The following is a 9,171-nucleotide window of genomic DNA, read 5'->3' on the forward strand; positions in this document are numbered from 1 at the left end:
AGGTTTCTAAATTTACCACATGGATTCATAGAAAATTTATCATTCTTCTGAGTTTATTAACAAGTTTCACAGCCTGCATTTCTTACTAGACTCTTGTCCAAACTAAAAAACTGTTACAAAATATTAACCATTGAAATATATCCTTTGGTGCCACATCTTGGAAAATTCTGCTTTTTAACATATCAGCTATGATATTTTTAAGCAATTTTCATGGTTTCCCTTTAACCTATGAAGTTCTATTCTTCTGGGCAGAGCAGATGTTAGTACTGAAGACCTTTGATCTCATATGGTACAATTAAATTTACAGTTGTATAGGGCAGGATGAACAGAGAAAATTGTAACACATATCAAGAAGAAAATATTTTTTTATTAAAAAACAAAGCACAAGCCACAAGAGCCAGTGTTTATAAGCTTTCTGCTAAGTATACCCTTAAAGATCTTTTTGATAATACAAACCCTCTACTTCTGTGGCACTGTTAAGTTTATATGTTTTTTAAAGTATGGTGATGGTGTCAAACGATGTTGCTTCCATTTCAACTTGACAAATTTACAAAGAATAACACCAGTGATCACAATCCTTTCTTGAGTAAACTGTATAATCGTTGGTCAATAGCTGCAAACAACTTGCACAACTTGCAAGGTATTCTTTTTTGTTGTTGTTGTTTGTTTGTTTGCTTTCAAATTAATATATTATGGAGAAAAATAAAATTGATAAATACACACAACTTTCTTTCTAGGGTACATTAGAATGAAAGTATTCAAGCAACAGGACCTGTGGTAGCCTAAACTGATCAATGCGTGGATATTTTTCTTCCCACTGTCCATGCTGTGTCTTACTTCTCCCTCCCTTGTGAGAGCACTTATCCTCTTGTAAGCATGTCATGAATCTTTTCAGACACCTGATACAGCTGAAACAAATGTAGCAAGAAAGTGATTATTATTATTATTATTATTATCATTTTAAATGCCGCTTTTGATTGAGTTTAACATGTAGTTTTATGAGATGTAGAGCTGATGTTGGGATGGGAGGGCTATGGTAATCTGGAATTAGATCAGTTAAAACAGGCTTGGAGCAGTGTGCTTGGTTGCACCAAGCTCTGATTCTGCTCACTACTCATATCACCCATTTCTCAGCATCTGGCAAGGAAGTACAGATTCTGCGACCTTTGTCTGAAGGAATATCAACTTCACAGCACATTTAGTTCATATGCACTTAACATTCATTTGCAGTGCTTACCATTTTGGCAATATTCCAGCCTTGTGTCCTCACATGACTTGGTGGTTGGTTTGTCCACGTGACCTCTGCTGTGTCAGGGCTGGTTAGATATCAGCTCCTGCAGGAGAGCTCTTTCTGAAGTTGAAAGCACTCTGAATTTGAGGATATATCAATTGGACAGGTAGCACAGCTTATATAGAGCAATACACCACCGGTCTCCTTGTCTTCTGGGAAGAGGTTATCATTTATTCTTTTGAAAAAACTTCATAGCAAAGGCCTTTACAAAGCTGTCACCTACGGTGTTCACTTAAGCAAGTCATGTCTGTCCTGCAGTGTCAAACCACAAGAGAAATTCCAATAGAATCTTCCAAGTATCAAAAGAAAAATGTGGCCCTCCAACATCAGTTGTTCTTTGGTTATTATGTGGGGCTGGACTAGGCAATATTTGTCAGATGCTTCTGCCTGCTTGTGGTTTGGAGAAGAGTAATAAGATACTGAAGAACAGAGGTAATTCCAGGATCAGCATGGAGTCCAATAATGGTCAGCTGAAAACCTGAGCCTCCATATTATGGAAAGAGAAAGCTATTGATAGGAATCCTTGGTCTGCCAAATTTCTGGATGGAACTCCTTCTTTTTGGTATGGGAATCTTTCTTTTCACTGGTCAGATTTGTTTTTGTTGTAAATACTTTGTTTAATTTTCTATGATAGACAGGAGGTCTTTTTCACTGGCATCTGAAATAATGTTTATGTCAGGGGAAGAATCAGTGTTGTCTGTGCATTTAAAGATTTTCTCTACCTAAACAGGTCACCATTCAGAAAACATTTATTTCTTGTTCTACACTTTTCATGCTTACGGGGAGCTGGTGTATGGTTGTCCTCTCTTCAGAATAGTGACCTCTTCTTCCTGTCTGCAAGTAAGTACACTACAAATTTTGAGTTATAGTAGTTACAGTATTTTCCTTAAAACTCGGTCAGTGCTATTTTAAGACTACATAGAAAGTTACAGAGTACATTGTAAAGTTCTGTGAAATAGTATGGTGTATAGTCTTTGTAGTATACTGTAATAATATTATCTTTAAGGACAACTGGATGGCTTTGTGTTAATGTGGAGGGTGATGGTGTCTCATACAAAACTAAACATTTCTGCAGTTCTGCTTGTTGAATGCATAGCATAGGTGAGCAAAAGTAATAGGGCATTGGTAAGATAACAGGTTCAGGTCATTGCACACTCTAAGATTTTCAAAAGTTGTTTTAACTCCATTCATCTCACTGCAAACCTTGTGCATGCCTGCAGGGGGTACAAAATGGAACTTTTTGCATAAAAGTACTCTGTTGTAGATCTGGCATCAGAAGGAAAGCCTCTCTGTTTTTCATTTCAGAATAGGTATCTCTGGCCTTTTATTCCTGAAGGACGTTAGGTGAGACCATTCTGGTGAATTATGTCAGAGCATACCTTGCTGTGCTCCTTTTAGGACTTTTAAAATAGGCATCTGTTCTGATTCTCTCGATCAGTGACGTCTCTTCTGACATAAGGACTGCCTGCAGAGGTATAAAAATATAGCTGCTAAATGCTACTCTCTCACACCTTACTGCCCATCCATTGTGATAAAATGACCTTTTGTATCCAGCATCTAGCAAAATTATAGGAGAAGAATGTAAAAAGAGGAATATTTGGTGAGCAAATAGCACAGAAGTGGCTGATGGGACAGGGAAGAGAAGAACAGAAAGGCAACATGGCCATGTTGCTGGCTATGTGCAATGTTCAAGGAGATTGGACAGAAAGGTACACAATTAGGCATGGGAGAAATGTAATTTGTGCGAATTGTGAATAGTCTGAGAACCTTCTGGAAAACATGTAATGCTCCCCCATTTTTTCCTTTGCAACAGTTCTTCTGCCTTATGTGGCTCCATCTGATGTGGCACTGAGCACCTCTTACTCATGTAAGATATAAGTTTTGCTAACCACAGATCCTCCCACCTAGACATTTCAGTTAGATAATACCACATCTGAGCTGCTATGCCAAAGATGATTTCTGCCATGGCTTTTTCTTTCTCAAGTGCAACCAGGGAGAAAATTTGCAATGATATCTCCCTGATGTGTGTGTAAGGCCAAAAGACCTCCATTTTCATTATCTCACAATGGTAACATTGGATCTACTCCTGGCAAAAATTGCTTTTAAGGATCCTGGCAGGACTGTTCAGAAACAGTAATATGCTTTGGCATTATTTCTGCCTCAGTTTTCCTGCACTTTATCCAACTCTGTGCATTTTTAGTGTGGAAATTATTCTGTAAGGTTTGTGTGATGGTGAAAGCAATCTCACATATCAACTGTTTTCTCTTTTTGTTCATTTAGAGGAGCATCTGGATCTGTGCAAATATCACCTACATTACATGATTGGGTAATTATGATTGGCACCTTCAGGTGGCAAGCATATCACTCTTCTATACTAGACTCTCCATCAAATCCTCACTGAAACTTCACCACTGCCAATCCAAATATTTCATGCAGGCAAAGCTCATCTTCCTCAGGACTTCATACTTGCAGTACCTCCAGTAATCACCTGCTACTACTGTTAGGCTATTTAGTGTTGCCCAAATGTTGATTCTGGAGGAGGACCTGCATATCATGCTCCTCTAGAACAGCTAGCACTTTTCTTATTTTTAAAATACAATTTTGATAAAGTTTTTGGAAGATTAAAAGAGACAACCAACTTTATGCATCTTGTGAGGCTTGATTCTGTTAGAACATGACCATTATTTATCATTAGATATATTTCAAGGAAACAGTGATTACATGGCCAAGTGCCAAATGTCCTTAGAAATTATGCATCTGCAGTGCTGCATCTCATGAAAGGTATCTGTATAAGACATTACTGTTAATAAAATAACATTACTGTGGATGCATTCTCAAGTAACCCATAGTGAGCTATCAGTGAATGTGGAGTAGCTTTGCCTTTCTGCTTGGCTATTGCTGCTAATTAACCAATATTTGAAGTACAAATCCTACTCTCTGAAGTAGGATATGAATGCCATACTTTATGGAATCACTATAAAGCATTTCTTTATATTATTTCTTTCTTATTTCATGGGATGTCATACAATCCTACACTTAGGATTGCGTACCATACAGAAATAAAAGCAGATAATTGCCTATTGGAAAGTGTCGGGTCTAGAAGAGTTTACATTATGTACTGAAGGTTCCCAAATATTTGACAAACTACATAAGAATTATTCATTCTCCTATGCTTGTTTTTAGCTTCCTTGATTAGAAAAGAGCAGTCTTTGTCACAAAAGCCTTTCTTCAACATTTCTTAATACTGCAGCTATTGTTTTTAACAGAGGTGAGATGAAAAATAGCTTTTTGAGCTGAAACTTTTAATAGGATGAATTCTAGGATATAATGATTAGTAACAGCTCTACAAAAATTAACCACAAAGTATTTTAAAGACTACAAGTGCTCAAGATCTCCCTTTTACTTCAAATCTGGAAAATCAAGTGCTCTTTAGACTTACTGAGGTAGCAGAGCAATTCTCCACTAAGATAACCTCACATGTTTTAGGCCTACTTGGCCTATTACTTTTTCATTCTGATCATGCTTAATTAAATGAAAGATACAGATCTACAGAGTGCAATGACTTATCTAGACAACTGGATGTAGACTCTCTGCAGTCTGAGGGTGGTGGGACTACCAGATTGTGGAGCAGCCTGGTGTGAGACTCTTCCAGGACACGTCAGCTCCAGCTTCAGCTGCTGGAGCTGACTCCTCATTGCAAAAGTAGAACACAATTTTATGGAGACAAAGAACAAAAAAAGAGGCAACCCTAACTGCAGGCTGGAAACAAGAAAATTGGCTGTGAAACAAATGTGCATTATACAACTTATGATCCACCCATTCTCTGAATTTTCTTAGGTTTATTTTGATAAGGTATAGGGAGAATAAGTGTATAGGACGAGGAATTTCAGGACATATAGTATTTCAGCAGGACATTTAGATTGCACAGGTGCTATGTAATTATTCACTTAACTGGGAAAGATGCTAAATGTTAGATGACAAGGGGTTACACCATGGATTTCCTTATTGAATGCTAATAGCTATTTCTAAGAATTGATTTCACTGTAGATTAGCTGCTGTCATTTCTCAGTAATAATCATTTTGCTCAGCAAAACATGCAAAAAAAAAAAAAAACATGCTTACTGAATGTGTGATTTTCTAAGATGAAATGCAAGCAGCCTTTCTTTCTTAAAAGTATGTTTGCAAACAGGGGCTGATATTCTTGTTGGACAGATGATTTCTATTAAAAACAGTTTGGCAAACATATGGATTAAGTCTTGCCGTGACAGAAGAAACCCTGTTCAATTAAAGTAAATGGCAAGCGCATTGATTTTAGTTGTGTAGGAGCAAACACAGAACAGTGGGTAAAATGGTGACATTTTAACCATTAGTGAGAACACCAAGACTGTAAACAGATGCTTACATTACAGTGACCTTAGACCTCAGAATAATGATTTTTTGGATTCTGTATGATGATCATCCAGGAAAAAATATTTAATGATTGAGTCAGTGCCCAAACTCAACACACTAGCATTCTATAATACTTGTCTATCTTGAACCATTTTAAAAAAATATATTTTAATGCATTTCATACTTTTTCTGTTTTAATGAAGGAGTATGTAAGACAAAGCCTTTTCTGCCCTCAAAAAAAAGGAGCTAAATCTGTTTATGAGCAAAAAAAAATACCAGAGACAGTACAGATTCACTAGGTGGCAGCATAGTTAGTAATTTTATGTAAGGTCTAGTTCATACTCCATGTATGTTTTAGGTACATTTTGGCCAAGCTGAAAGTGAAAACAGAGAAATAGTCTCTTAGAAAGCTAATATTAAGAAAATAAAATCATTGTAAGTATAACAGTCTTTCAGAACACATTAATTTAAGGATATGCTCCGTATCTGAGATAAATGATATGCGTTACTGCATGGTAAAAATCTACAACAGAACAGAGAAAATTAATTTCCTAAACAGATGTCCCAATATAGCTTTTAGTTAAGTCTATAGTGGATGAAATTTGAATTGCAGCTTCAGAATGGTTAATACTACTACTACTACTACTAATAATAATAAGCCATTATAAGTTACTAAAGGTAATATGAGTTGATCATAACCAAGGGAGAAATTTAGTCAAGATTGCACCTCAGAAGATCACTGCCAGTGCTCTCTAGAACCTGGTATAGGGCAAACACCATAGTGCCAAATGGAAGAACAAAGGGAGCAGAGAAGGAAGCTTACCTTCACGGCCGACCATTTTCAAAGCTGCACTGATGCTGTGAACTTGTAGCTGAAGTTTCCTGGTTGGGTATGAGACTGCAAGTGGATCTTACCTAGTTGCAAGATTCTCTCTAATTTCATGTTTTTACTGTAAATGACAGTTTATTTTTTTCCTTCTCTTTGGTGGAAAAACTAGTTTAAAACCTTCTCAGCAGGGAAAATGCATATGAAAAAACAGCAATAAATAGACTGAAATAATTCAGTCTTCTTAAATTTGAAGCTTCAGATGAACAGATTGGCCCTTCTCATCTCCATATATGCCTTACTATCAACAATTGTAGATTCATAATGGATGATTTACTGAAATGTTCTGCAAACAAGCTATTTCCTGGTACAAATCAACATAATTATCCAATAATCTCTGTTCTCCAATGTTTCTCTCAGCCAGTTATGCTTAATGCTTTTCAAGCATATTTGCAACACTGCTGCTGCTAGCCCACTTGGAACCCAGTCGTGAGCACTTAGTCAGGCCACATTTTCTTTGTCTGCCTAATTTCCCCTCATTAGAAACTGTGAGATCCATTACTTTATATTTCAAACTTTGGGACTAATCATTGCCCTGCTCAGATGAGCATTCTTTCTTATCGTTTTTTGTTATTTATTTATTTTTTTTTTCTGGTGTAACTTTGCAGTATACTTCAGGGTGCTTCCTGTTCAGGATAAATTTCCTTGCCCTAGGACAGTAAGAGGAATGGTGGATGACAGGGAGAAGCATGGTCCTGAACTAAAATCTGGTCCTGGTATTTAACCACAGGAATTGGCAACCAGTCACACACTGCTTGAGCTGTGCACTTGCTGTTTATGATTTCAGCATCATCTCCCAATGAAACTACAGTTGTGTTCTGTCAGGATTGATGCATGCTTTTATGCTTTTGGCAAGCAGAAGAGCCATGGCTCAGAAATGATGTGTAATATGTTGTAAATGTTGCTGTTTATAATGAAATGGAACAGATTTTGTATCTTTATAGAGCTTGTATATATATCAAGGGCTGGGAGTAACAGAAATGCTGTATTCAAAATAACACTAGTAAATTTAATACAGATTAAACATAACACAGACTAATAACTAGAATCATAATTTCTTAAATCCAGTAGAACAAATATAAAATTTAACACCTAAATATGTGTATTTATTTTTACAAACTCTATATGTATGGTATATAAAACTCTATTCAATCGTTCAATTTCATTCTCTTGATGGAAATTCAGCCTTTTTGCCTGAGTGTGGACTAGAAGATCAACTGCCAAAATGTCAAACCTCGATGATACACTCAACAAAGTGCATGAAAGTCTTGCAACTGCTACTGCACTGGAGTGAAGTTTCTCTAGCATCTTTGACTCACCTCTCAGTAACTGGGATTTGGACACCACCTTCCCCTCTGCATCTCACAGGTCAACATTCAGAGGTGTCAGTATTTTATCCATGGAACTGAGAATAGGACTCAGGACAGGGTTAGCAGGGCATTTATCCCACTCTCTTTAATGCCAGGCTTGAAAATAAAGCGTGTATCAAGTCACCAGAGCCAAGAGTATGTTGAAAACTAGACAGGAACTGTGCGAAAGTCTTTTGCCAAGGAAAAGGGAGGGCAAGGAAATATAACTCCTCTATCAGCTGTTGCAAAAGCAGAAAAATTGCATGCCATCCGCCTTGCAAAAGACTTGCCAAAAGGTATAGCTCTAAAACTGTATAAACAATTTGGATTAAGAAACATTAAACACATTCACACCTGCTTTCAAGCTTTGAATCTGTAGCTCTGCAAAATGTTATCTATCTGAATAAAAGCAGCTATTTTTCTTTCAGTAAACATCTGTTTGGAAATGATAAACTAATTTTTCTGCTATGAACTTTCCCATCCATTTACCCATTTATCCTCCTATTAGTTGAAATATACTGTTGATTAACATTGCAAAATATCAATAGATTACAGTATTAAGTTATTCCATTCTTTTTCTCCTTAGCCTACAAACTGAAGGTTTTAAATAATTCTACATACAATTGCTAAATTTTAAAATAGAAACAATCTGAAGACAAATAAGAACCTGGTAACATATTTTAAGAACTAGGAAAAATATTATTCTGCTTTACTGTTAAATACAGTATTAACAATAAATACAGTTATTTAACAATATACTGTTAAATACAGACCCTTGTTAAATACAAAAGATGCTCATTTTCAGTAGAAAGCAGTCACATTCTAAGTGAATGAAAAACAAATCCTTGTGTTAAATTAGTTATATGATTCAGCTTCTGATGAAAAACAATCCACTGGACAAGAGTATTTGAAGTAAAATGTGATTTTATGAGATATGTAGTTATAGATAAAGTATATGAGCTTGATTTGAATTAATCTTATGTTTAGAAGTACAAAAAAAATAGGAAAAAACAGAGCAATTCAATCATTCATATCAGGAAAATACCATGTTTCTTCAGAAAAGAGTGAACAAGGTAGGAAATAAATGCAGCATTTAACAGTATAAACACATGTTAATATTTGATGTGTATTTCAAACATAAGGTTGTGCTCCTGGCAGCATGTTCCAGTTTAAGTAATATTTCTGCTTCCAAGGGAGTTTGTATAAATAAAGGTACGTGACTGTGTGTTAGGTTCTGTCAAGTCACATAGAAAGCC

General features: G+C 36.1%; 1 long non-coding RNA gene across 1 annotated transcript; it reads left to right on the forward strand.

The window, feature by feature from the left end:
• Positions 1 to 1,374: 1,374 nt before the first annotated feature.
• LOC311433949 lies at positions 1,375 to 8,400 on the forward strand. Its single transcript, XR_014691107.1, has 3 exons — positions 1,375 to 1,853; positions 2,022 to 2,131; positions 7,752 to 8,400. It is a non-coding gene; the product is annotated as an uncharacterized lncRNA (long non-coding RNA).
• The last annotated feature ends 771 nt before the right edge of the window (positions 8,401 to 9,171 follow it).

The sequence above is a fragment of the Aythya ferina genome, assembly GCF_964211825.1.
Source record: "Aythya ferina genome assembly, chromosome: 3".
In the NCBI taxonomy this organism is placed as follows: domain Eukaryota; kingdom Metazoa; phylum Chordata; class Aves; order Anseriformes; family Anatidae; genus Aythya; species Aythya ferina.